Here is a 24,678-nt window from a genome sequence, read left to right as displayed (position 1 = left end):
ATGACAGTGCTCTTGCTGCTTCGTCGCCTTTTTCTTTGTGTAGTACATTTTAAAATAATACGGCCATTTCATCAATAATGTAAACGCAATAATTTGCGATAAAATACTGCCAAATAAAAAACATTCAGGAGGGTAATAGTTTTGAAGCGTGCTGGAGAAGGCCTTCAAATATGTATAAATATATATATTTTTTATATATATATATATTTTTTTTTATTGGTGGTTTCGCACACACTCTTAGAAAACACGTGGCGGAAATTGACATTTATGCCGATAAAATTTATGTTTGTAGGTTACAGAATAAATGTTTAAAAATTAAAAACACATAATCGCAATAAATTCCAAATTGCAGTAGACTGACAGTCGCACGTACCTTTGATAACTCCAGAGAAGTGTTGAGAAGTGTCACAGCCTCGTTATAACGGTCCCGGTCAAGAGCACGTCCCACGTATCCAAAGCAGCGGCCGCAAACACATCTTTACGCGGACGACAAAGTGACCAAACTTCGCCCGAAAATCTAGATAAAGCTGCGAAAAGTGATACAGGGCGCCGGGCTCGCTCTGGTCCGTGCTCTAAGCTGCGTGTGAGATGTGAGTAAAGTGGCGCGCTGCCGAGCCTTTATTCGGCTGTGAGAAGCACCGAGCGCGCACTAATCCCTCCCTCTCCTCTTTGCGCGCTCACCTGCCCCCGCGTCTTCACTTTGATTGGCGTGCACGAGCTCAGCCCACCAGCTACAGGGCGCACGAGCGGACACTTTTATTCCACTTTTTTTTTTATTCGACCTATTCGCCTTATGTACGAGAGTGCCCTACGCCTGACCTGTGCAAGCCGGACTGTCTGGCCGTGGACTAGAAAAGGGAATCTGACGCACAGCACGTACAAAGTGGGGCGCACACTATAGAAGTTCCATTACATTCTGGATTGTAATTTCATAAAATCGTGACAAAATTAGTAATCCAAAAAGATGGCCTGTGAAATATTTTTGTTTTGTTGATTGATATGTTCCAAGATATAGAGACAAAATAACCCAAATCTTAATCTTACATTTGACGAATTGTACTAAAATAATAATAAACAACTGAAACAATGGAGCACATATCCATAAGTCTGAGAGTGACGAAGCCCCACTGTTGCCATAGTAATTAACAATTTAGAACTAAATATGAGGGTATATCTTTTGAATCCTATGAGTCCTCAAAACACATAGCAGACTAAATAGGCTATTATTTTTTTGTATTCATTTGGTTTGTAGGTTTCAATTATTGGATAAGACGGTCAAATTTCTGAAACAGACTTGTTCAGGAATTGACGAAAACTGCTTCACTGAATGAATGGGTCAATGGGTTTGACTAAGAAGTAAGTGGTCAAATGAAGATCCAAAAGAAGGTCCAAACCTGATTATAAAATTTTTGAAAAAATATTTAAAACTTACCAACCATTTGCATATTCAGAAAGTTTAAAAATAATCATGCTGTATGAAACCTATTATTTATTTAAACAGGACTTGCACCAACGCAGCATGGAGCTGAAGATGCAGAGAAAGCAGACAGTATGATGTGAGTGTCTGACAGAGCACGCCCAGGAGAGGAGGAAGGCTGCTGCTGGAAACCCGACTCTCTGGCCACACGTGCAGCTCGTTCCCAGGAGAGAAAAGGCAGCGGGAGGCACACTGGAGCCCCCATGGTCCCGTGTAATTGAGGGTCAGAGGAGCTCCCAGCCAGCCGCTCAAATCCACCTGAAGAGGGCCCAGCAATAGTTCTGCCTGGTGTAGTTATTTTAGCCCACAAAATGAGAGTCCAGCTAGGTGTCCCGAGAGGCGGTAGGGGCACGGTCTCCTGAGATGGCTCTTCCTTAAAAACAGAAGTCAAAGATGAAATGATTCCACATATTTTCAGAATGTAGGGTTCAAATACAAACAGATATTAATTTCAAAAATTACGAGACATGTCCAAATTCTTTCAAATGTTGGAAAAAAAGATCTGGCCTATGGAATAATAAATATGATGTATGTAAAGAATTCTCACCCGCATAATTTTTCAACATCTATGAGAGATTGGAATTTCTTGTATTCATGTCATTTTTATGTTTTTGGAAGACATTTTGATATTTTTGTAATATATTTTTTTCTGGAACTTGGGAAAGCAAAACAGACCTGGATAATAATTTCAAATGTTAACACTTTTATTATTCGGTTTGTTTGGAAGAAAAAATAAAAAGCCTGTAATTACCATAATAGGCTAAATATTTATGGAAACTGTGCTTAAAACACAATGATTCTTAATTATGTGTGAACACAAAAAGGCGAATTTGATCTAATCTTTGCTTAAGTTTGTCTATAAACTTGATCACGGTTTTACGTCTCAATCGGCTGGTGCGTCTGCGTGTGCTCGTGCGTGTGCGTAACGGCGCGGAGGCAGAGCGTGGAGTGAGCCCCATCTGCTCCCTTTTAAAACCAATTTAGCCTGTCACTCAGTGCGTGCAGTGCTTTTGTTTTGCCACCGGAGCGCACGCCGCGGTGGGACACGAGCCATGCCGATCACACACACACACACACACACACACTTAGGACGCGCGCACGGGGTTGTTACGTCACAATAGAGACAGATATGGACATATAGGTTAATCCCAGGATTTATTAAATGTAGCCAACATGATGGAAGTAAATGGCTAATAAAAGACAACTGGAAAAAAAAAAGTGATTCAAAAACACAGATAAACTACTCACTTGGTTAGAAGAATGTTCAAAAGGCCTTCTATTAATGTCCTGCTTTCATTAAACATACTTTAAAAAAAATCTTACCAAGAAAGTCTTATCTGTTTTTTGTTTTTTTTCTAAATTAACTATCCCACGCACGAGCACAGGTTATATGGTATACAAACATCATCCTATCCCCAATTTATTTTTGGAAATACAGCGTGCGTAAACGTTTGTATAGGCGACGTTATCCAGGCAAATCAAGAAAACGTTTTACCGCAATACAACAGCACAGTATTACTTCCCTTTGGAACAGATTTAACTCTTTTCATAACGCATTTGACGCTCGCCCTACTGAGAAATTAATCATGCGTTTGAAAAAAGAATTGCTTGTGTGACCTGGCGGGGTCAAACGAGAGAGAGACGTAGCTCCAAATATAATAAATTAAGAGCTACAACACTAAGTGAGCTTGAGACATTTAACATCAAATCTGTCAATAAATGAAACATGCCCCGGGTGAGTGATTAGGCTGCCTTATTGAAATGCATCAGCTGCTTCTGGAAAACGCGCTACAGACCCCATCTCAAACGCATTCTTATTTTAATGTGGGCATATGGATAGAAGATATTTCGTGGTTTACTAGAATTACAAGTTTGAGTCCCAAATGTAGGTTTTTTCCTAAAATGTGTGTCATGACGGTTTTTTTTTTTTTTTTTTTTGTCTGGGCCTAGAAATATAAGCCAATCCTGGACAGTTATCAACGGTCGTATTAATTCATTGTGGATTTAAAAGCAGATGTAGGCTACAATATGGTGCGGAGTCGTCCTTCATGTCCCAGATTTAATCCTTACTTAATGTCTGCAGCTAAATGTAGCCTTAAGTTCATCAAGATTTACAGTGCATTACTCAAATTAACACACAACTCAACCCAATTGATAGAATAAGAACACGAATTCCCCATCATTTTAATTTGTGGAGGGAAACGTTCAACATACACAAAACTGGCTTTGGAGATGTTTGCATAAAAGCGCACAAAATCCGTTACGCGTCATTAAGCTTCCTAGGTGCTGTACGGATGGATATCTACTTTTGTTATTGGTTATTGTTAAAGTCAGACAATGCGAAAGATCGATTTGAGTGTTTTACTAAACAGTCGGTGACACGATATGGTTAATGCAGTCAGCTGCGGGCCAAAATGATAGCCCCAAGCGCGCCACAAACGCATGCTCAAATCTACCTTTTTGATTTGATTTAACTTACTGTAAGTTCGTATTAAAATATCATGTGAGATATAAAATAGCTTTATGTCGACGTAATACTATCTCTTTGCTTGTCATACGTACATTTAGCTCCTCCTTGTCCCTGTGCCAGAGCTGTGAACGACGCAGTGCTCCGTTTGGCTGCATGTGAGTTTGCCCGCGGCGCTTGTACCAATTAGCACAGCAGACCGACCAATAAAGACTCCCATATTTCATCAAGATGTGGAACATTAGCCAGAGTGAATTATTAAAAAAGGATCGCTTTGGACAAATCACGTGACGCAATGTTTAGATAAGCTTGGTGTTCTCTTCGTGCAGGCTGCTTTGCATAGGCCCTCCGCGTCCTAAAACGCTCCCCCGAGATTTCACTTCGGTATTCATTAAAGTATGTCTCCCCAAATATTTACAATATTGCCATTTTATTTTATTCCTGCAGTAAACCACAAAGGAGCGAATTATTTTGATCACTTAATTACCTCATGAATATAATGGGAACCACCTTAACTGAGCCATTGCTTCATTTTGTCTGTAGGCCAATACGTTTTTTCGAGATTAAGATCATTTGGAAATAAAATATTAAATAGTGAAACTGTTTTTTTTTTTAAAGAAGAAGAAGAAGAAAAAAGAAACAAACAAAAAAGAAAAGAAAAAAAAAAGGGGGGGGGGGGGGGGGGGGGGGGGGAATCCTGAAAAAGTCCTGCTAATATGCCTGAAATAAATAATGACGTGGAAGTAAAGGTTTAGAAAAGATAAGTACCCTGGAGGTGGGTATAATAGATGTAGGCTATTTGATGTACACGAACATGTACCACGCTCTTTGGTGATGCCTTTGTTAATCATGAGATCTGGTTTACAATACAAGTTTAAGTAGGTTCAGCACAAAAGCTTTTACTTGCATAAAACGATTTGGATTACTTCAATCAATTTACATAGCTACTATGTATGTACAAGTTTATTGAGGGAGAATGGAAAACTAAGAATTTATTATTATTATTTCTGAATAAAAAATAATTAAATTATTTCATGATCCAGTGACTATTGATGGCAGTAAGTTATAATGGTGCTTGAAAAGGGTTTCCCAATCAGAGGCACAGGAACATGACCACTATGGGGTTACCCGAAATTTACTTTCATTTAAAGAAAATGAAAGTGAATAGTATTTGAGGTTCTTTGTAGCAAATTCTTTAAGATTTTGGATGGCTATATCAGTAACACAAGGGAAAATGGATGGATGGAACAAGACCTCTTGAAGATCTGGCGAGACAAAATAGTGCACAGACAAATGCTCTTATGAATTATTTTCACGTTTAAATTTGGCTTGGGCAAAGGGATTACGTGCTGGCGAGTTACATTTCTTGCAAAACTGTAATTCCAAAAAGCAGCTCTACAATAAAACTGAAAATGTTAAATAAAGAAAAAATGGGGAGTCCTAAATTAAGAGCTGAACTGCACAATTTATTTATTATAAATTATGCAAAAATCTCGCATTGTCTCATTCTTGTGGACCCAGTCTCATATCTCATCTAGTTTTGTGGAAACCAAGTCTCGTCACACTACAATAGTAAAAGTAAACACATTTACACACGAATCATTGCACAATTGCAAAAGCTGGACAGAAAAGTTTGGGAAACACTAGAACAATTTGTTTCTTCAGGGAAAAAATAATAATGTAAGCTATTATTAGTGTATAAAGTGAAATGGAATGGGGTGAAGAATTGAATGAAAAACTACTATAGACTCATGCCGGGGCATCATCTTTACTTACTTTTGATCAGCTTTGTAATTAAAGGCTTGCTTGACTCATAATGACCCCAGAACACAAGCAAACTTGTGGAAGTTATTCTAAGTGGAATGAGTAATGAGACGCTAACAGTGAACACGCAGCTCTAGTCAATTAGCTCTGGTGCAGACAGACTGCTGGGCGCTACAGTCTACTTTAAATGCAGGCAAGGTCAGAGGCTACTGTGTGCTTGTTTGTGCATATTCAATGGTTCAGAGCTAAAATCTATTGTGCATCGACCATGTGTCACAGCCATCATCATTGGCCACTCCAGTGTAATAGAGGAATGGAGCAGTAATGGCTTAGATTTAGAGTTCAAATGATATCGGTCAAATGCTGTCACTTTGATATGGCCCGCTGATATTGTTGTGTTACCTGAATTCTTTTAGCTTCTAGTCAATATGCTGACTCTAAGGTTTATTTAAAGCTGCACCATGTAACTTCTCTGGTAGAGGATCTGCCACCTACTCACCTCCATTCCTGAAATGGACTGTAGAGCATAAAAGATTCCTACTGTATATATTGCATATATTCAGTTACAGAAATGTTACAAAGAACTTTCTTAAAAAAAGAAACAAACATGCATTCGTACTGTGAACTGATGCTCCTTACCACAGTGACTTGGCCTGGCGGTGTCACCTGTTTATAAGTCACACTATGGAAAATTACAGGCAAAGCAATAACAGGACAAGCAGGTGGCGGACCCTCTATCAGAAAATTTGCATAGTGAAACTTTAACTTTAAACAATATTGTCATTCTAAACACAACATAATGGTATTTGTTTATTATACCATATAGTTTTACACTAGTTCTGATAAAATTCAAGATGAAACCATTAAATTTAGTAATGTAATTTTATTTTTCAGTAACGCTTAAATGAGTATCTAGTTTCGATACTAGTTAGTTTATTAGTTTACTGATTAGTATCTGACAACCCTCATATATCACACTGCTGGATTTCAGAAAATGTTAAAACATAGTCACTGATTATGTATTTTTTTGGTGTGGCAAAATGAGACTAGATCATGCATCTTAATAAAAATCTATGTAATTATTTGTGGATATTTTTTGCCTGTCAATACTTATTAAAAAAATAAAAAATTTAAAAAGAAAAATCTAAAAACTAACAATTTCGTTAATTTTGAAAAAAAAAAAAAAACTATATAAAACCTTTACACATTTACAATGTACTGATTGCTACACATCATCAATAGCTCATCAATAGAAAATGTACTGCCATCTGCTTTTACAGTGATCCGCAAACTCTTAAGTCTAGATGGGCAGTTATGAGTTGAGAAACAGTTCAAATATAGACAGTAAGCTGTATGTAAAGTGGAAGCCCATTTCAATTGTGGTGCGAGTACTTATTGTTTCGTTATAATGGAGCTGATGGCTGAGAGGCTGCTGCAGCGTCTTATTTATGTGCCCGAGTGCTGTGGTGGGAAGGCCTCGATATCTTTCTCGAAACCACCCTGATGGACTTAAACATGTAAAGTGGTTCATTAAACTGTTTAAGTCCATGAAAGCTTCCGGACCAAACAAAAAATAGGCCATATGGAGTATGGAAAAGCCCTTTGGTGGATGATGATTTCAATAGAAAAACATAGATACATGCGCACTAACTTTATTGTTGGAGGATCCGCCAACTATTTGGGAGATGTTGGTGTTTTTTTTAAATGCTCCACAGTAGAGCACCACTATCTGAAGACAAGCAGGTAATGCTTCCAGATGAAGTTATAAGTCAGTATTTTGAGAGGCGAGCCAACACACAGTAAGTCAAGGTGTTTTTAAGCAATAAAAACACATGTAATTAAATAAATGCAACATCGATGTTAAATGCCATACTGTGGAACATTCCAATCATATCTCCATGGACACAACTTAGTCTCAACAAAAACGCAATTGTTTTTTAGTCTTGTCTGATTTTTCTATAAGGATGCAACCACAGCTTACAGTCAAGGATATATGAAGGTGGCACAGTGGTTACCATCCCACAGCAAAAAACTTGGATTTCTCTCCGTGCCTGGTGAGCATTCTTTTTGGGTACATTCCTCAGTACCCAGATAAAAAACATCCAAATTGCTTCTTTTTTTTTTTTTTTTTTTTTTGTGAAATTAAAATGACTACTTCATTATCAATGTTGATTTAAAATATGATTAATCATCCACAGATCATAACACTTATCAACAGAAAAAAGAAAAAACATTCCTTAGCTAACTGAGGCACTGCTCTGGCTGAAGCTATATTGCACAAGTTCAAATTTCAAATGTAAGTGCTTGTTCTTGTATGCTATGTATTATGTCACCATGGTAACTGATGAAAAATTCCTCCCTAGATGTACTTGTGGGCTAATATCTTCATGAAAATTTTCCGTTTTCCCCTAACCCCCATATACACCCACATGCTGTGTATGCTTCTGTACAACATGCTCACTATAGTGAACAGTAGCTATTTATGAGTGAGGCTCGCAGCACGTAAAGTTGTGAAAATGTTTACGATGACACGATGTATAGGGAATCAATGCAAATATTTTCAAGTTAACTGGCTTTTATTTAGTTGTTTTAGATCAATATATTGCAATTTAAAATGTCCAAGATATAATAAGCATAATATGTTGTCTTTGAATAACATTTCTAAAATTGGCTCTGCGTATTCTAGGTTTCTGTTGACAGTACTATCAAACACTAGCTGTATTTTGTTGTATTTTTGTACTTTGGGGCGGCGCTCTGTAAAAGTCTATTACGTCTGGTCCAACTGAATCATTGGTCTCTCTGTGGGGGGACGCACTGCACATCTCGGCAGGGAGAAGATAACTAACCCAGATGATCTCACAGTATCACGGCTTAATTTACTTTACTGGGGGAATATTTGCTGGTAATGTAACTTAAATAGGCCATTGTGGAGCAAACTGCACCCTTTTATATTGCACATAAAATCATGGAAAGTCACCAAAAAAAATCCGATTGGCACTTAAGCCGACTGTACATCTTCAAATGGTTTCTGAACGAATTACCACAAATGCTTTCCCATAAACCCTGACTGTTTGGGTTGTGTGCGCGCATCTTAAAGACCATAGGAAAAAAAAAGACTTCTTATCTTTATTGTTATTAATGTAGAAGGAATATTTGAAGAGCTTCGTCTTATAAACAACATTTGATGCAACGTTGTGTGTAGTTTGAAAAGTGCCCATATACTTTGTACAGCGATTTGGAATGGGCGATTAGTTTCTTGCCATTTCCCACAATTGAACCTGTAGGTGACTCATCTAAATGAATAAGGTACAAGCGGATCCTCTGACTGGTGGGCTCAAATCTATATTCTTTGTGTTGTCACTTATAACTTATATAATATAGGTAGCATTATATTAAATTTGCAGAACACCTACAATTTTGCAAAGTACAGCCATCAACGTAAATCAAATCCAATGGTGTTGTTATAAATTGCTCAGATGTGGGAGGTCAGGAATTTGGCTGCTATAGATTCTCCAGTAACGGCATCCAGCGTGAAAACCTGCCAATGAACCCCAACTGTGGCGACTAATTGTTATTTACAAAAGGGTATAAATTTCACTATTAATGTTTTCCTCATCAAAAATATACCTGGAGATGTGCTATGCTTCATTCACATGTTTAACACACAAACCCTGCATTTTAAAGCTGATTTCTTCTCTCAAACAGGAAAACACCTTCAACTTTGTGATGTCATGTGGTAATACAGGAAGTGCTCCAATGTCTTTTTAAACAACACCTTCACTAGAATCATTTGGATGATTTCCGCCCTGGAATTTCTAATCTCCACTGAACAGAAGGTAAAACATAGCTGTTAACATGGAAACTACTGCTTCATGACATCACAAGGTGGAACAGAGAATTTAGAGCTTAGGAGATGTAGACAGACTAATAATGAAATGAAACGAAATAAAGAGAAATAAAGAATGAAACAAAACACAGCTCCAGGTATGTTTTTGATGAGGTAACGACACTCTAACATGGTTAAAGCTTACAAGAGTCATAATATAAGTAGGACCTTTCATATTTTTCCCATCTATTTGAGCAAAATATGTCCGTTTAGTTTATAATGGTTTTAAACTGAAACTGCAACTGTAAACTGTTTTTATGCTACATGGGTCATATTTGCACTCTGGTGGTTTTTGAGGGGCATGCAAAAGGAATTCTTGCATACTCAAGACATCAGACTTGTTCAGTGGTAAAGTAGTCAGAACAGGAGTATCAAGAACAGACAATTTAATAGAGCTACACCAACAAGTAATCATTTTAGCTTTTATAGAGGGGGTATTATGCAAAACAGATTTTTTAAAGCTTTCTACCACACTTTAATGTTGTTCCCTTATCAAAAATATGCCTGAAGAGGTGTTTCACCAATTTAGCAATCTCTACCCATCCCTATTGAACCCTCCTACCTCACCCTTGCTCCCGCACAACAATTTTCCATAGATATACAAAAGCAGGATACAAAACCATACACTACAACTTCACAAACCTGATGCAATGTGCAGTAATTTCATTAGCAGAATGCACATCTCTGTTTTCAGTAAATACAGCATTTTCAAAACAATAAAAGTTAACATGAATATCTAAATATGTTATGTATTAGCAATTTATACCCCATAAATGTGTAATGGCCCCACTTTAAGTTTTCCAAAGTAAACATACTTGAATGATCTTAACACTCATAGAAATGCCTGTCCATGTTATTTGTGCAGCATCACTCCCCATTTGAGCGAGTAAACACCGTGTATGTTAATGCGCATGTAAAAGGGCTCTATTAGTGCAACAGACAGGAAACAGAACAACCGGAGCTTTTTCTATGCTTCCATTATTAATGAGCACTGGAGGTTAATCTACTGCTTAATCACCAGGCTGCACAGGGAGTGAGAAGAGGGCTGGGGGAAAGAATGGAAAAAGACTTGAGTTTTTGGACGCAGCCAACAGAGGAAGTCTATGAGAGAGGGAGAGAGGGAGGGACGGACATCAATAACCGCACTAAACAGGATCTTAATCATCGCAATATGGATGTGTAATTGCCCCTGTGATGATTGGTTAAAACAAAATATCGCCCCATTAGTGAAGAATAATGTTTGACCGATCTATAGCTGAAAATAAAGTCTAACTTAATGTTACTTGTATCCTGTCCACCTCTGATGGATGGAATTTCTGCAGACTTTAAATATCCCCTACAAATATAATTTGAATTTTTAAATAACTTAGTGGTTGGAACTTTCAATATAGACAGTGAGTTCTAAGTCTTACAGATACAATGTTATTGCACAGAAGTGTTTTGAGGCTACTTTATTTCTCCATATTTACAAGTCTAATAAAGTTTACATGTTTTGGTGCAACACGTTGAGCAACATGCATACTTAATTTCACTTTTTTTTTTCCAAACAATACTTCAACTGCATAGACCCATATGCCTCACAGGCCCTATCTCACACTACACCGTGCACACAACATACTTCAATGATGTGTGCATTTTCTCAAAGTGCATGAAGTGCATGAGTGCACAAGTGCGCAGGGGTGAAAAAAAGAGAATTGGAACAGTCAGCTCTTCAGATGTCTTGTGTACTGAACGTAGTAGAGTGAACAACCAAGCATCATAACAGCTGTCAGCGATGTTGTTAAACTGCAGTTCAATTAATTAGAAAGACACAGTCTGTAGCCCTGTTTTAATCATTTGATGAATTGACCATAAACAATAAAAGAACTGTGTTAACATTCTTACAGTATTGCTACCTAGAAAAATCCTTGTATTTTTATTCAAAATGTTATCAGTTTAACAATTAAGCCATTCCTTTCTATTGTTAGCATTCATTGCTAAACTGTTAATAATACCTAAGACTACAAGCGCTGCACTGTTTCAAACATTCCAGTGAAATGCATTAAGAGGAATACACTTAAGGGGAAGTCTGTATCTCTCCAAACGTGCTGGACACGCAGAGAGAATGGTGTGGTGAAGTGTGGATCAAAACATCCTAAAGAATTGGGATATCCTACACACTTCACGTGAACGCTCGTTTGAAGTGCACAAGTGCAAGAACTTTCAAGTTTGATGTCTGGACTGTTACGTCAGCTGTATGACCACTAAGCATAGACAACACTTCACAATATGTTGTGGCTTTCATGCAGAAAGCTATTTATTGTTATGTCATAGATTATCTGAATATGCTGCATATCAGTGCCTCCGTGGTACTGCAGCCCTGAGCAGTTTAAGCCAGACCATGGTTTAATTGTGTAATCCTGGGATCTGGTATGTAATCCCCTCAAATGTACAGAGATCAGTTATACTTGTAAACAATGGACACAACACAACAACACATCAGCTACTGCCCTGATTATAATCTATTATCTTATTGTTTACTTTGAGAACCAGTAAACAGAATAGCACATAGTATTTTTTTAAATTAAATTCTGTCTCAGTAAACAGCTATCTAGAAACTGGGCTTTGGTGAGAACATGTGATTTTCTCTATTCAGCACTGTCGGTGAAATAAAACTAACTCATATCTTTTCCTAGCAATTACTGTTCAAATAATTGCCTCGCTTTTATTTTTCAATTATTAGATTTTTAATTATTTGATATTTGTGTTAAATGCGGTTCTGCTCAAGGGCTTGCCATTACAGATAGAGACTGGCTTTCAAAGAGGGGCCACCGGCAAAATGGTAAACAACAGAATTAAATGGTAATAATTATTGTTCCAGAAAATAATTATTGCTCAGCTGCCTATCTGCTCTGGTGTGTAAATAACAAAGATATTAGCGGTCTGTTTGGCAGAAGAGTGTGGATTTAAGCTTTGTGTAGAATGTGTGTTTGTCTGAGAGGTTTTGTTGGATCACAGCAGCAGGAGGAGACTCAAGAGGGGAGAGTTGGGATAACAAAACTGTCATAATCTCTTGTATGTCTCACTCTGTATTTCTCATATCAGAAATGGTAGGGTTTAGTGAATCGATGTGAAGTTTAAGCTTTAAAAAAAAATTGATTTCAATATTTGCACAAAAGAGCTATCTTATAAATGTGCTATAAGCACTTAATTGGTTGCGGTGGAATGGGCCAGTGGTACAAACTGGCAGCCATGCTTTTGTCAGTCTGCCTGAGGGCAGCTGTGGCTACATAAACATCTTACCACCAGTGAAGTGTGTGAATAATGACTTTGAGAGGCTTTCAAGCTTATAAAGTGCAATACAATTGTAAGGCACTATTGCTTTTATTACTTGATGTTATTTCTTAATGGTTTAATGGTTCCTTTATTGACAATTCTAAATCTTGTTTTAGGGCAAACAAGTCCTTTTCCTCTCTTTTGCTACTTTTGAACGGCCTTTCAAATCAAATCATGCCTTATTAATCAGAACAGCACACACATGCCTGGTATTATCTTAAACAGGATGCGTGCCAGCAGCACTGATCACTGAGCGTGGCATCTGTATTGTTTGTGATGTGCTAATCCCTGGCATGAAAACAGCTCTTCTGATACAGTTGTTATTTTTCTGCCTGGTGCCACAGCTCTGACCCAGCGGTACTAAATACCCCTCTGTGTATTGTGTGAACCAAAGGATTAACACCAGACTGCAAAAGACATGATCTGACACTGATAATAGACTTAAACCAAGCATTGGTTTGCTTTTGATGATGACGACACAAGACTTAGCCAAATAAAAATAGAAAATAACAACTTCTGATGCAGTGGTTGAATTAGATTAAATCTATTTTTCTCAACCAAATGACAGATGTTTCATGATCATAAAAGTAAAAACATGTTTTAGTGTAACCTCATCAGCCACCCGCTGTTCTGTTCACACAGTATCCAGCCATCCATGCTTATTTCTTATTTTGATTACATGTAGGGGCATCATTAAGGGATTTAATTGTGAGGAACAAAGTTGTGGCACAGATAACAGACAACACTGAGAACAATATACTAGTATATTAAATTATTCTCATATACAGTTCATCTCTGTGGTGAAGGTTCAGATACAAAGCCAAGGCAGTTTGACATTTGAGAAAAATCTGCTTCAAGGCTACTTCAAATTTCAGCCTCAGGCTGTGTTCAGCTAAAGCTTGTGGTTCACACAATTCAGGTATGTCTTGCTAATCCACAATATATAACTTTAAGTGCTTGAAAGAGTCCAAATTCATTATCTTCTCATTATACTCCTTGCATCCAAATGTTTAACTGCAATGAGTTTTTAAGCATTTCATTCAACTTTCAGAGGCCAGAGTGGAGTTTTACCAGCTTTGTCCCAGTTTGTGGAAGATAAAATTATTTATAGCTTTAATGTCTTAAATCCATATTCACCAATTTTCAAACTAAATACTTCCTGTTTACGCACGTGAAAATTGATGGATATTAATCTGTTTTTTAAAAGCACTGATGTATCTTTGTCTGTGAGCCTCTTCTATCTCAGAGTGTATTTTTGTTATTTTTGCTGCTGTATGCTGTATTAATGCCTCCATGATTAAACTTTTCAGCCAATCAGAAAAGCCCAAAACTTGGCATTACCGCAACAACATCTGGGTATAACACTAATGGGTGGCATATGTTTTTAAGGTTCAGATTTAGACACCAACATGTTTCTCTTTATCTGATCTCTCAGAGCAAGTGAGGGTGGCTGAGGCCACAACACGGCCTGGCTGCCGAGGATAACTGTTTTAAAAAAGTAAATCATAAGTGAGTGCAGCTGTCATCATTACCCAAAGTAGCACTGATGACAGGAGACCCACCCAAACTAGAGCCAAGTCCCTGAGCACTTAAGAATGCCCAAACAGCCCCATCTGTCAGTTTTACACTCTGTGCTTCTTACTTAGCGCATGGCTTCTGTAAGTGTAACGCGCTGCAGGGATTTCAGAAAAGCACGCACTAACCACCCAGGCACAAACATATTTATGATCTCAGCTCACTCTAATCCATCTTTTAAAGTGAAGTCAGCAGTAGTTTAAGAGTCAGATGTAGGGCAACCAGGCCAACTCGGGTCAACACAAAAGGCTTTAATTTTTCCTGGAAAGTGAACTCAATAAAAGAAGAGAATGTAGCATTTACTTCTTAACATTTTCATCAACAACATCTGATAATTAATTAACTAACTGAAGCCATTACCTTCGATAACTTGGTAGCCTATTTCCTTAAACATTTACCAAGGAGTCAAGTCCACCAAGTCATGGCTGCCTAACCATATTCAGTGGTACATTTCTCTGACACAGGACTAAACTCAAATATTGCCTGAGGTTGCCTTCAGGGTAGCAAAAGTAAAATGTGCAAGACAATGGATCAAACACTGGACAATGAAGCGGTGGTTGGTGATTTGCTCACAACCTATTCATGGTTCTGAGAGCTCAGATGTAAAAGAGACACTCAAGAATCAAGTCAAGAATTTGGTTTCATATGATGTCTCATGTGATGTCATAATGTCTTCAAAAAGACCTCATGACATTTGGCTCAAGATTTTTTTTTTGTTGTTGTTTTTTTTAAGATAACCATGTCTTAGAACTAGAGGACTGACCATGTTTCCTGGGCCTCTGCAATGTTGTTGATGTAATTCAAGTAGTAGTAAGTGACATAAGGGACATGGGAGTCACCTAGCCAGAGTCTGCCAGACTATGGAAGAAGCGGTTGTATATTGTGATTCTCAAATGGTTGACGAAACAGTGGAAAAGTCTTGCGTTTTCATCAGTGCTTTGTTTCAGATGAAGACAGCAGTTTCTGAAGTACTGAACATTGATAAAATGCATTTAAGATGTATTTCTGCCACTCTTTTTCAATCACAGTATAGCCTAGATACTTTTTATTTAAGGTCACATTTTATTTTACACTAGATATCAGTATGTAATGGTATATAATAGTACGTGTAAGGATTTAAGGGTCGAGTCACATTATTACCCGTTTAATGAGGTAGATGCACTTTACTTTTACAAGACTTACTTTATTTGATTCATATCTAACACAGGACTTTTTGATGTATTTGCTCTGAGCATAAATATTACAGTGCAGACAGAAAAAAGTCAGGGTTTTAAGATGATCCGCCGATAATCTGATCTCTAAATGAATGGTACATACTTAAATCTCTTCCTTCTTTTAAAAACCCAGCTGCTAAACCTCACTCTGTATTTGAAAGGCACACTCAGACAGGATATTCAAGAGATATTTTCTGTCTCTGCAATGTTAAATACGCCACACCAAGATTTGAACTATTATTATTTTATCATTATCACATTTTATGACGAGATTTTGGCATTGTATTGGACTAAATATATGGAAGGAAATATTGTGATTTTCTCTGGCATTAGTGATGCAGAATCAGAATTTTACATTTAGATATTAATTTGACCTAATAGTGTTAACCGGTTCAATGACTTCCATACAGATGCAAATAAAAACTTGCACATAGGATTACATGAATATGAAACTCAGAGTAATTGAATTATAGAATTATTAAAAACTCATCATACATTATCTGCTGCATTACATTACAATACATTTAAAACTCCACTAAATGAGATAAGTTTGGGATAGATTTTCACTTATACACGCATGGGGAGGCCCTCCTTCAGACCAAATAAGAATCAGGTTTGTGGAGATGCAGTAAAGATGCATATTTTTATAGATTAAAAGATTACATACTGTGGCTTTAGAGGAAATTAAGTTGTTATCATGTTTACTGAAGTTAAAAAGCGCATTTGTCAACTTTACTATAAGTTTGCTTTTAGAATATTGTTATAGACTTCTACAAACATTAGTTATTGGTCACAGCAGCAAGACTGATATCAGGATTATCTTAAGAAATCCATATTGTACTGTTTATTTTACAGTCAGAAAGCAGGCTGACTACTAGCCTCTATCACATATGTGGGATTAGTTCCATATGGGCTTGTCCTGATGATGACACCTTTAAGCTTCTCTAATGTACTTGAAACACTTGGTTCATGAGTTGGCCGAAACATATTCCCCACACATTGGTCGAAACCATGTTACTGATTCGATAATACACTTAACATAAATTAATATTTTCAGTTAGTGCCTTGATTGGGAGTTAGTTCAGTCAAAACCTTTTTAATCAAACGACAAACATTTAATTTCCCATTACATCAGAGTTGATTAATGCTCCTGAGTGTGAAATATTGCCTCATTATTAACTGTGTGTTCCTCTTCAGACTTTGCCCCCAATTAATCCAGGGACACACAGAGGAGCACATACACTTTGTGAACATTGAAGCGTCACAGATAATCTCTTTCTATTATCTGGAAATATGGAGTCTATCACGACACATTTCCATTCACAAGGACAAATGAAGGGAAGAATACTTACCCCTTCCTAACAGTGATTTCTGGATTTGGTTTGGATAGTCAAAGCATATTTAAGGTATGTATGTATTTAAGAAACATGGTTCTAGATGTTTATGTTTGATGTCAAGATTAATTGGTTAATGAATATTTGTGATTTATATAGGTTTATAGTTATATAATATATCATATGAACTAAAAATAATGATGAATGGTGATTTATTAGTCTAATGAAAGTTAATTAAATAGGGGTTATTATGCAAAATTTACTTTTTTCAATTTTTTTTCTACCATATGAGGGAATGGTTTTAATTATCATTCTGCATAAAAAGTGATATTATGGTATTGTGACATCACTATTATTTCTATATAGTGAATTCTTTTTTTTTTTTTATTATAAGTGGTAAATGTCACTACAAATGGTTACGCAACATTTTTTGATACTTTATTTGATACTTGAAGCTCAGAAAGACATTTCAAGGCACATTTTAGCACAATTCTGATGAACTGTGATAATTGGAATATTTGCATAGTGATAAAATAAAAAACAAAACAATAGATGTAAATTTTTGTCAGTATTGCCCACCCCTATATGCTGATGCATTCTGTAAATAAAAACACAGCAATATAAAATGCCAGTATACAAGTGGTGATTTGCTGTAATGCTGTCCATATAGGTCAAATAGGCTTGAGTCCACTTAGCAGCTGTTCCCAGATGAGGATGTGTGATTGCGGTGTATTTAAGCGACACGGACTCAACTCTCTTTAGACTTTAGTCTCCTTTAGTGTCTGTACATTAAGACCTTATGGTATTTACAGCTAAACAGGGACATCTGTACAGTAATCTGTAATCCATGTTTATAACAAGATCTGATGGCCCTGGCTTTAATGTAAAGAGTTAACCATTTCTTGACCTTTTCAGATGTAAGTAAGGCTTGGGTCAGATGGTATGATCATTGGTATTGGTTAGGATTTTTCATTGGAGCTGGTCTATTAAAATGTTAAATTGTAAAAGTGTTATATACAGTACATAATCAAACTTTAGCTGCTTTATGTTTTCTTAACAGCTCTGGATAAAGTGTGCCAGTCATAAGAAATTGAACTAAAACTGGGATCTGAAACGGCGTTTATGTAATGACTCTAGGAAATTCAACATAAGCCGTAAAAATCGTCTATAGCAATAATGTGAACTTTTGTATATGTGCTGCATAATAACAAAAGTTTTTGATACCATTTCATTCTATAGCTCTCCTGTTTAATCGGTTAATAATAATTTTTAAAAAGCACAAATAAATCTATAATATTAAAATTAAACATAATGGAAACTACAAAAATTGTTCCATCAAAACAATGTAATATATGCTATATATAAATTAGAACGTAGCTAACTTGCTGTGTTGTTCCTGAGTTTTCAGCACCAAGGACAGTGACATAAGATAGGCTAGAGTCTCCCATTACTTCTAAGGTGTAAAAAAGTTACACCATGGTTACATCAGGATTCATGGAAAAAATGCATTTGTTATTGTATGCCAGGAGCAATTACAAAACCATGCCATACGCCATTAGAAGGAAAGTTAGGTATGAAAAAGACACATCAAGTTACAACAAGTAGTTTTTGGGATCCTTTACCTGTGTCAGTGGGTGTGACAGAGATTATGTGACAGATGTGTGACATGTTTCTCTCTCGTCCATCTTGTTCCTCTTCGAGTTCATTGGTCCCTCCCTCTTCCGTCTTTCCTTCCTTCCGTCTGTCATGTCACAGCGTGTCCTGCGGGACCAGGGAAATGATTAAGGAAGACAGTTTCAAATACCTTTCAAGTCTCTCCCTGATGGCAGCCAAAGTAGGTGGGAACGAACAAGGTGGGTGAAGATTCCAACAGCTGCTCATTGACAGGCAGGTATAAATTTCAGTAGGTCACCTTTAAAATCTCAGGGGCTATTCCATGCAGAATTCTTTCACAATTATTCTAAAATGTCATGATAATTTATTGAATTAAGTGTTGTGAGTACTAAATAATTGCTTCTGATCTCAAGTCAGCATCTCTGGATCAGTTTGTTTACTATTAATAAATGTACATTGTCACTGAGCTAATAAGATGACATGACACTGTTTTTGTATGCCTTCTGCATGCTATTTTTATGCTTTTTTTTCTTATTGTTCTTTTCTGCTTCTACACCATTTGTAAACCTTGTTTTTAAAAGTGCTTTATAAATAAAGATGTATTATTATTAAAGTAAAAATTTTATTTATATTTTGGAAGTCAGTCAGTCTTAAGGTATTAGGAACATAATCATGTTAATGATTTCCCTGCCCCACTATACCTGGTTTATAATGAGTTAATAAACATTATTATAAGACTTTATACATTTTACTTTGATTGGTGTAACTGTTGGAGCATAACCATTTAGTGCCTTTTAACTTGAATAGTGAAACAGCTAATCTAATTTAAACAGATGTAATATAGTCCCACTTGGTGTGGTCTTCATTGTGACATGCAGGGTTCCTCCTGCTGCTCAGTGTGCCATGACAGGCTGTGTGCATGTGTGAATACATCTGTGCGTGTGTGGAGCCTTCATATGTACAAGGCCGAACACGCAGACGTACACGCAAAGGAACACGCAGAGATAATGAGATCTTGCTCAGCCGAGGCCTGGTCTTGATCCCCAGAAGCCCTGGACTCATTTCAGTGAGAAAGCGCTGAACAGAGCCAATATGAGCACCTCTGGCAAAAACGCAAACCCAGTGAAAAGCAGACAGATTTGAACACAGCTTAAGCCTTTAAAGCTGCACAAAAAGTATGTGGCGTGCAAGAATGGTAACAATGTGGAATAATGTTTGACAGGGTGTTACGGATTGTGGTGTGACAGGTAGGTTAGGTTAGCAAATCTACTTACTTATAGCTAGAATGTATTGTTTAAATTTCTAGACGGAAACGTTTGACCATGGCTTGGCTTGCTCATGATCTATTTGCATCCCTTCTCTTGTGTTAAAGTAGATTCAACAGGAGAAAGTCAACATCTTAAGTTACTATAAAAAACTGTTGTGCCTTGATGAAGATCTTTTAGGTGTATATAAGTGAGAGTGAGAGATTTTGTGTGAGTGTGTGCTTGTGTGACTCACAATAGATATTGTTTACTCAACAAAGGCTGCTGAGATAGACAATAGTCACTAAATGAAAAAGTTTTTACCAGTTATATTACACTGTAAAATTATCACATTATATTAAATTACTACAAAAACGAATGGACTATGACTAGATATTGTATCTTATATCTAGTCATAGTCAAGATTAGGACTGGGTGAAAAAATGCATTATTTTTTCTCTCATACTGATTAATCACATTTTTTGTCTCATTAATTTCCTAAACATATAAACATTTCATAATTGCCATTTAAAACAAATAAACTGCCAAATTTATATTTAATAAACTCTGCTCCAAACTACATGTTTTTAGTGACAGATAAATGATTTGAAAATATCCAAGCTAATCAGTGAGATTACTGAATGTTGATCTCAACTAATTGCACAATCCCTAGTTAAATGTTTTATGTAGTGTGTATAGTCGTATTGTATATATCTAAGTATACAAGTTAATGTGAAATTATTTCACCCTATAGTTTACAATAAAAATTCTACCATTCTCTTTTTCTTACACCCCTCCTCTATCCACTGCCTGCCAGCTAGCTCCGTTCCAGCGGTTAGCCAAAGCTATCACTGCACCCTTTTCTTTTTGGCATTGTTCAAACTAAATGGAAACAAGGTAATTAGCTTGTTACAATTAAAGCGAGACGAGCGGATGAATTGTAATCACCCGCAATGGAGTTCCTGCTTCCTCCCCTGCAGCCTCCAACAGGCCAGCTGAGCTATCCTCATTTGCATAATTAAAATATACAAATGATAATGGATTTTGTAGTCAATGTCCAGAGGCTGCAGAGGTAGAGATGAGAAGAAAATATGAAATCACAATAACAACCACACCAGCGTAGCCTAAAGGGGCGGGCAGTGGAAGGATACGCGAAGAAAGGTGTGCTGATAATGAAGGATGAAGAAATATATAAAATGAAAGAGTGACAATGTGGAGAATAGAGGTGGACCAATTACATTTGCAAATAGCACACGGTTAGCCCTGGCCTGTGCAGCCCTCCCTCTAGGGAAGCCTTTCGCCTGATTACATGAAATTGGGATAGAATTAAACATCTAAGAGTTGTCCTAAGACAAACCGAAATGAAATTAGCACCCGACTTGGTTTTTACCTTGGAGCGCTACAGAGCTGCACAACAGGGAGCAAAGGAGAGATGGAGGGATTTTTGCAATTAGGTGAGGGACAATGTCAGTGAAATTAGGCCTTAGAGCACACTTCTTTCTCACAAGACTCTGTTCTCCTGGTATTTCTTCTTGCTATTGGAAAGTTTTTAAGGCATTTTCCAACAGTAATCTCTGATATTGTAAAATCTTTGCACAAAACATTACAGAGTACACAAGGATTCAGCTTCTGCAGTGGCTCTGTGTACAATATGAGTGGCATTAGAGCATACAAAGCACTAGGCATGGCCCCAGCAAATAAACTGAATGGCTCTCCAGTCACACAACAAACTCCACTCCAGGACCTCATGCAATTGTGATGCCTCACTGTGTAGAAACTAGGGAAGGGTGATGTAATGATGTCAACTATCAAATAGTCTCAAGAACCTGTAGTTTTCTGTTTAATGTAGCTCAATCAGATGCATATAGTTCTCCCTGATTTTCCTCACCCTCTCCACCTAATATAAATGAAGCACATAGGGATCTATCAAAATAAAAATGATTAAATACAATATGAAAGTGTTACTTAAGTTGTAAGACAATTATGATATACATTTGTTACAATATTGGCCATACTAAATTGAGACAAACATTCTTTTTTACACTTGTGGGTGTTTTGTAGTTGTACATACAATTTAAAGGTATGGTATGTAACTTTCTAGAGATGGAACATTACCTACATGATCCCATGGAAAAAGAAAGTTGAAACCATACTCTAGAACATTCTACACGAACATACCTATTTTTTATGTCATACTGTGGAAGATTACAGCCAAAGAAATAACATTTCCATGAAAAAAAACAAAAAACAGGAAGAAGCCCTTCTCCAGGCTAAATAAGTCAGGTTTGTGGAGACAAAAGCCCGGTCACAGCAAGGATGTATGTTTTTCAATATTTTTCAGCACAATAAAAACAACCAAAATAACAACATGCCACCATTTTGGTCTAGCCAGGCTGGTGCAACCTAGTGCCTCTGTTCAATTTAATTTCTCTCCAGCGACTAGGTCAGGAATCAGAATACACTAGACGATTCGCAAAACCCCCGGAAGTGTGAATCCGAGCACCAGCCAATCAGAGAAGAGCCATACATTCTGTGTTGGCAACGATTCCCAAGATCGAGGATTTAAAGCCGGAACAAAGTGAATGTTTGGTGAATTTTATCAAGGGGAAAGACGTTATTGCCCTTCTTCCTACGGGATTATGGAAATGCTCAATATACCAGTTAGCCCCATTACCAGTTAGACCAAAGAGCAGTGACTGGTTAAATGAAAAAAGTACCCACCTACCATCGTGCGAATGAATTCTAACGCTGCGAGGTCAGCCGGTTCACTAAGTGAAACTGGCTGATGAATTTGGCTAATTTAGGTCTATTTTTTGGCTAAAAAGTTACATGCGGTGGCTTTAATATTCTTGCAGTTCATCTGATTGTTTAAAAGTAATTGTCTAATTTCTCACACTGTCTGTTCCTGTCTTATTCCTGCCACACATTTTGTTTATCTTTCTCCAAACATGCATTTAGCTGTATTTAATTGGAATGCATAGCAGGGCTGTTTTATGGTTGTAGTCTTTATTACTTACACTTGGCTATAACTGTGTACACATGCGTAGCTCCGTATGTTTGCATTACCCCCTTGCGCTCTCCTTTCCTTCCTTACTGTGTGAGACCAATAACAGTGGCGGAGCTGTAAGTAAATAATGAGGAGTAATCAAAGTTAATGGAACCCAATGGGAGCCACAGCTTCGGCGTGTGGCAATAATCTCATTTAGAGAGAGGCAGATTTAGTGGATAATTGGGGCCTAAGTACTCGCCGATTCCCCTGCTAACTAACTAACTAACTGAGCTGCCTTTGCTGGTTCACACTGCAATCACACCAATGCACAGAGAACGCAAACAAAGGCATTTAGTCTGCAAGGTTTTATTATTTTTCACAGGTTTCTTCACCTTGTTTTAACTGTTAGTTTAGATCTTAAAAATTCTAACTAACTGGTCCAGAATTAGAGTCATTTGCATTTGAATGTCCTTTGTGGACCTCCAAAAGACATTTTTGATGTATTCAAATAACTACTATGCTGTGTATAAATGTGTTGGTGCAGTAAAGTCAATGTGGGATGTTTTTGTTATATGACCAGCAGACAGGTTTGTATGGTTTTGATTGAACTGTAAAACTAATGACTTCTTGTGGCAATACATTTATTTAGTTCTATCAGTGTTCAACAATCCTGCCCACTTTAACATCTGCTGTGGAAGTAAATTTCCCATTCATTGGTCCCACAGAGTTTTTGAAAAATCTAAATATGAAGTTTAAAAAACAATAAATGTCCATAACACAGTGCTTTTTCAGTTCAAAAAAATATATATAAAGATACCATCTGTAACGCAGATGGTATCTACATTACTGCTGTCTGACAGTGTACCCACTTCAGCCTGACAGAGGTAGACCAGAGGGCACAGGTGAGCCTGAACAAAGGCCAGGTGATAGGAGGGGGAAGGAGTTTCACATCCGTCATCTACTAATTAAAAAAAAAAGATGGCAGCTTTAAAACTTTAATTTATAAAGTTTATAAAGTTTCAGAATCAGATTTTATTATTATAGATCTTTTGGTCAATAGTTTGTGGTGGGGTGGTCACTGTTGAGCGCAATAAAAAAGAGAAAAAAACAGTGAGCAAGGAGGCAAAAAGACTTATTTGAAGTAAAAAGATTGACAAAAGACAAAATTAGGAAATTAGGACATGCCATAAAAACTTTTTAGTGCTTTTGTCTGTGCCCCAATAATGATCAGAATTATAATTTTGGTTCAAATCTTCATTTCTTACCGAGCCCACTAGTTCCATAACGTCAATTTGTTTTTATTGGAGTAACTCTCCAATGAACAGTATCGACCATCTGAAAGACAAAATTAAGAAGAAAAAAAAATCATACATTTGACACCTGATTTCCCTTTCCCCTCTTTGTAATGTTTCTTTCATTTCTTTCTAAATCTCTTACCATCCTTTATGCTCAGTTCTTTGGATAATATTAATTTGCACTGCATAATTAAAGTAAGATAAATTATTCTTGTTAATGTCTTCTCCATAAGGATTAATCTAGCAACATTTACTTGTAATTTCAGAACTGTTCCTATTTTATGAACAATTTGTGCATAGCAAAGCACACTTTTCTCATCAAGCGAAATAATTTTTGGTCAGGCGAGCCAAAAAAGCTAGGTCACACATGCAAGTATCTTCTAAGCCTTCTGGCCGCATTTAATAATTTTAAGTACTCTTATGCCACTGTAATTATAAGTGTATTGGAAAGATCTGTGTGCGTGTATTGCTTTTGTTTACGGGGAACTTAAATCTGCCCGGCAG

The 24,678-nt window shown here is 37.0% G+C and overlaps 1 long non-coding RNA gene across 1 annotated transcript in view; it reads right to left on the bottom strand.

Annotated features, from left to right (window-relative positions):
- Positions 1-1,564: 1,564 nt before the first annotated feature.
- Positions 1,565-24,678, bottom strand: part of LOC129408991 (uncharacterized) — an 82,466-nt gene continuing 59,352 nt past the window's right edge. The window contains exons 4-5 of the long non-coding RNA XR_008632221.1: positions 18,655-18,793; positions 1,565-1,850 (exon numbers count right to left, since the gene is read on the bottom strand). This is a non-coding gene — a long non-coding RNA (uncharacterized LOC129408991). The remainder of the gene's footprint in view (positions 1,851-18,654; positions 18,794-24,678) is intronic.

The sequence above is a fragment of the Boleophthalmus pectinirostris genome, unplaced genomic scaffold (assembly GCF_026225935.1).
Source record: "Boleophthalmus pectinirostris isolate CB_2022bp ecotype Guang Dong unplaced genomic scaffold, ASM2622593v1 HiC_scaffold_18, whole genome shotgun sequence".
NCBI classification, from domain to species: domain Eukaryota; kingdom Metazoa; phylum Chordata; class Actinopteri; order Gobiiformes; family Gobiidae; genus Boleophthalmus; species Boleophthalmus pectinirostris.
Note: the sequence above shows the minus strand (reverse complement) of the source record. Positions and strands in the feature narration are given on the sequence as shown.